Raw genomic sequence first — 5,426 nt, 5'->3', positions numbered from 1 at the left:
ATATCTATTATATATAACATATAAATAAAATTAAAGAAAAGCTAATCTGATTATTTTCTTTAAATAAAGTTACAAAATAAAAATGTATTAGCAAAGAAAAATACTAAGAGAGAAAAAGGGATATTTCTATGTTCTTGATCAGGTATTTTAATGGCACACTCTCCCGTTCAATGTGTATAACGACAACAGAGAAGAAACTATTACGACTAGTAGTACTGGAATTCCTTATACAAACTAGATCACTCCTATGTGTATATATATAACATGACAAACCAGTCCTAATACAATACTGATTCATTTGTACTTATCCTTCTGCACACAATCACGCCTTTCCAGCTATTCTGAAGTTCATGAAGGGGGGCTGGAAGTGCATTCCTAGCATCCAAAGACTTTAAAAAGGAAAAGAAAGACTGTGATTGCTTTTCAACCAAGTGTTAACACCAGGCAGAATCTACCGCTGCTGTACAGACACTGAGTAATCATGCCCTGTGCAGGTGGAGTGTGGGAGATGAAATCCACAGTCACTGAGGTTGCTGCGCAAGACACACACGCGCGCGCGCACACACACGCACGCACGCACGCATGCATGCACATGCACATGTCACTGAGGTTGCTGCGCAAGACACACACACACGCGCACACACACGCACGCACGCACGCGCGCGCACACACACACACACACCCCCTCCCCAGCAGCTGCTACTGCTGTTCCCGTCAATAGCCCCAACATCTGAAGGAGACAAGCTTTCTTCAAAGGTGAGCTGATTCAGCTGCACAAAGGTTTAAGGACATTTTTACTGACATTTTTGCTAATTATTTGCTGAATTACAGCTATCTCCTATTAAATAAAGGTAACATCTCAGTTGACTTCAGCTGGAACAGGAGTGGACCCCTAAGGACTGCCACCTGCTCTTTCAAATCAATGGCTAAACTTGTGTTGACTTCAATCATCCTGGAGCAAACAGACCTTTAAACCTAAGCCTCTCCCTCAAACAGAACTGGACTCAAATCAGCAGGTGTTTTGCTCAGAAAGGCTCCTGTATGAACTTGCAATTGCTAAAAACAGCCCCAGGACACATATAGATGCATACTGGCACTGCGCATCTTCTATTTAGTGTCTGTACTGAAATGTATTGTTGTAAGAGACCTAAACACCTCTGAGGATCTGAGCCTTTGCTCAGTCATCCTCTTCCTGGTCAGTATTAGGAAACATGAATATGTATGTGTATTTTTACTCATACATGAAACTAATTGTTCTAATGCTTGTTATTTGTTGGCATCCAGCCAACAGTCAGAAACGTGACATGGTAACTTTGAATCTAGGTTTTGGTTGTACTCCTGAATATGAATATTTGCATTTCAGAAAATGAAGACATTAAAAAGGTTGTGATTAATGGCCTAGAACTGACATCCAAAACGACAACAGGAGAGTGGACGAAGGTAGTAACAAATGTCAAAATAACTAGTAAAAGCAAACAAATAATAGTCCCTTCTGTTCTGCTTTTATTAATTGAACAGTAAATGACCATACAAGACATACAAACTTTTGGCTGGGGACCTGTATCACACAAAAATCAGGACAACCAATGAACAAATCAACCTCGAACAACTCCCATATGTGGAGCACATCAGGTTCTCTACCAAATTTGTTCAGTAACACTAAACAAAAAGGGGTTAAGGAAGATGTGCTATGAATACCATGAGGATTCCTGGGAGGGCTACACTTCAGGAACATTTCAACTTCTTAAACATTATCACATTAACACTTGTGAACCCTTATAAATACTGATGGATGATTCGGGAAGAGGGGATTATATGTGTTGCTCACCACAACTGATGATGTAGATCAGCCTATGGTTCCAAGAATGCTAATGTGGGGACGCTCTTCTCTTCTGTTTCCCCAAAAGATTTCACTCCATTGTTCCTCTAACACATTTTATTTTCCTTTTATTAAGTGCTATACAAAAGAACTCTCAACAATTCATTCCTCGCTGCTGATGAAATGCAACCTCTGAGGTCCCCCGATGTAACCCCTAACTGCTTATCATTACGGTACGTACACAGGAGATCACAGAAGCCACAGACAAACCACTCAACCATGCCGAGGCAACCAAAAGGTAAGCAAAACAGGTTTGGCTGATTATTACAGGCTGAATGAAGCTGGTGGCTGCAAGACGCTTACATTTCAGGATTGGTCAGCTCATCTATGCTGTGGCACAGATGTGTGCCTTTAATACTGGTTTGACTTTGTAAATACATTCTTCATGGCGATACACAACTATTAGGGTTATTACCATTTAATGTTTTCTAAACACCACAAGATACACAGCTTTGAAACAACACTTTATAGGAGCTGCAATGCCTGATTCTATCTTCTACTGGGAAAATGAGTTGGAGCTGCTTACAACAAAGATCTGGAAATATCCCCACTCAGCAGCTGGGCTGTAGAGGCAGATGACCTCCTATCGATCAGAGGGACAAGATGGAGCTGAACCTCACTGGGATGCTGAAAGGTCTCTTGCTAATCTGACATGTACATCAAATTTATAACAGTAATCTAATGGAAGACCTCACAAGTGCTTGTGGGCCACAGATTCTCTATTGTCCTGGTTTTGGCAGGGATAGAGTTAATTTCCTTCCTAGTAGCTGGTACAGTGCTGGGTTTTGGATTTAGGATGAAAATAATGTTGATAACACACCAATGTTTTAGTTGTTGCTAAGTCGTGCTTACACTAGTCAAACTTTTCAGCGCTTCCCATGCTCTACTGACTGAGAAGGCTGGAGGTGCACAAGAAGCTGGGAGGGGGCACAGCCAGGAGTGGTGAGCAATTGCATTGTGCATCACTTGCTTTGTATATTATTATTATCATTATTACATTATTATTGTTATTGTTATTATTATTTTATTTCAATTATTAAACTGTTTTTATCTCAACCCACGAGTTTTTCTCACTTCCACTTTTCCAATTCTCTCCCCTATCCCACTGGGGGGGGAGGGGAGTGAGCAAGCAGCTGTATGGCGCTTAGTTGCCGACTGACTGAGGTTAAACCACGACATCTATGAAGGTGCTTCTGGGTTCTTTCCTTTCCATCTAAAATATTTATATTTTAACCTAATAGAATACACAGGAATTTGGATAAAAAGCTCTTTTATCAACTATTAGTTGGTTGTTTCACAAATATTATAAATTGCATTGTATTTACTGTTGAATTTATATTGTACTCTAAGCATTTCTGTCCTTCAAATCCTACATATATTGTCAGCCATATTAGCTCAAGGCTAAATATCAAATCTTCATCATATTTCTCTCTTATGCTCCTTTTTTCATCCTCTGTCATAAGTCAGTTACATTAGTGGAAATCTGCATACAACCAATAGTGTTGCTTCAGAGGTACTGATATAACTGAACCAGAATCTAAACTGAAGTTCTTATTTATACCAACACTTTATATATTTTTAATGTTCATGGTCTAATTCATAAATTGGCCTTAGAGTGTTGTTTTCCTTTCTTTTCCTTTATGAAGATACGAGAATGGCACATTTGATGGGGGATTAAAAGAGAACTCCAAGATGAATTATTCAGGAGAGCAAACAATATTCTTTTCCAAAGAAAATGATAGCTTTTAGAAATACAGTACAGTATGTACAGAGCCTGTGTAAATACAGGAAAGCAAGAAAATAAGAATGAAGCAAACAACTAGTTTTGAAACAAAAAGATTATTTCTGATACCTAAATCATTGGCCTACATTTATTCATGTGAAACATCAATCCAGAATGTAGGGTGAAGTGCTGACCCTGTTAGTCAGTGACAAAATGCTCATTGACTTGAGGAGAACCAGGATTTCTTCCCATCAGTGTGAAATATTTACAGTTCCTTCAAATCCATTTTAGGCATTAAATTTAAATATATTTTGTTCCTTTTCTTTGTTTCCTCCTTCCCTTTTTGGGAAAAAAAAATAGGAAGACAGGAAGATAATCTGGCTACTCCAGTACTTGGCTTGATTTATCCTAAAACCTTTTTTGGCTTTATACTTACAAGGTTCTTTCTTATAAAAGAACAAACCCTTCTTTACTCAACAGAGGAAATCCTTCTGCCACAGCTGTATGGGAAAAACATGTATTGAGAAGAACAGATTTCAGAAAGGGGGGCTGGTCTTAAAAAGCTCTCAGAATATTGCGAAATAAAAGGATGCCACTCCATTTGCCATGGAGAATATGAAAGGTAGAGCAAATGACTGTGCTAGGCTCTGTGCTGCTGCGCCTGATCAGCTCCTTGTATCTAATCTAGGTAGTCATCATTTGTAAAATAGTAATTTAGGCTGACAAAACTGCATATTAATATAAGTAATGTACTGTACCTAGGGATCCTTGCCAGCAGTCTCATTTTGCAGGAGGATATAAAACTGAGATATCCTCACTCTTCAAGTCCTTCGTTGAGGGAGAGGTTGAAGAAGCAGAAGAAAATTCACACTGCTGTCGCCCCTGGCATTCCAGTTCTGTATTGGAAAAGCATAAATCACCTCAGTATCTTTCAAGAACTAAGTAAAAGATTTCAAAGACTCACATTCAAAACGTGTGGTCTTTCCCCCTCTATTCTATATTAGGGTAGTAAGTGTATTTACAGAAGATATCTGTCAATAGCTAAGTGGGTCCTTACAGGACGAGCCCAAGCATGGTGAATATTGCAAGCTAAACATCTTTATTTTCTGCCTGAGTGAACTGTTCTAACAGGGACTGAGTGCTTATCTTGCCTTCCACCACACCTCACCCATCCAGCGCAAAGGAGCTTGGAGGTGGACAAAAACAGCTAGGTACAGCATCAGCAGAAGCGAGTAGCAAATGTCACCCAGTAGCAAATTAACTGTTGTGAACAAACAGAGAAATTCTGTATCTAAGGGGGTTTCTTTGACTTACTTGGTCTGCAATGACTGAATTGGGGTCATGCTACTTATGAACCACTGTCTGAGTAAGGGCACAGTCTAGTTAAGTGCTTGGAACAACACTAAATATGTAACTGTTAGAATACACATTGGTTGTCTGCCCACATTGCTATTTGATTATATCCTACAAAGTGTTCTCTCTGTAAAAAATTATGTCACCAAGTTATCAATTCATATGATTTTACCACAAATCTTGCACAATTTGGTGTCTTCCTTAAAGCACCATTTCCTAGAATTGGGTGATTGTGTAATTATTTCAAACAAAAATTAAGTTTCTAGCCCAGTGGGTTGTATAGTAAACCTTGAATTCATTCCTTGATTATTCCCCAAAATCTCAGAAATAGCAACAAAAAGAATCTCAAATATCCCAAGCTCTTTAGGAAAAAAAAAATCATATTTTCTGTGTGTCTGGATTTTTCAGCACTTCTGCTGCACCAACTGCCTGAGCTTTCCTACGCAACAAGAACATTGATGTCAGGAAATC

At 39.0% G+C, this 5,426-nt stretch overlaps 1 long non-coding RNA gene across 1 annotated transcript in view; it reads right to left on the bottom strand.

Annotated features, from left to right (window-relative positions):
- LOC103894347 overlaps positions 1 to 4,493 on the bottom strand; it is a 13,675-nt gene extending 9,182 nt beyond the window's left edge. Inside the window, exon 1 of the long non-coding RNA XR_657302.2 lies at positions 4,361 to 4,493. This is a non-coding gene — a long non-coding RNA (uncharacterized LOC103894347). The remainder of the gene's footprint in view (positions 1 to 4,360) is intronic.
- Positions 4,494 to 5,426: the final 933 nt, after the last annotated feature.

This window comes from Aptenodytes forsteri, unplaced genomic scaffold, assembly GCF_000699145.1.
Source record: "Aptenodytes forsteri isolate BGI_AS27 unplaced genomic scaffold, ASM69914v1 Scaffold63, whole genome shotgun sequence".
In the NCBI taxonomy this organism is placed as follows: Eukaryota; Metazoa; Chordata; class Aves; order Sphenisciformes; family Spheniscidae; genus Aptenodytes; species Aptenodytes forsteri.
This window is presented reverse-complemented; position numbering and strand designations above follow the sequence as displayed.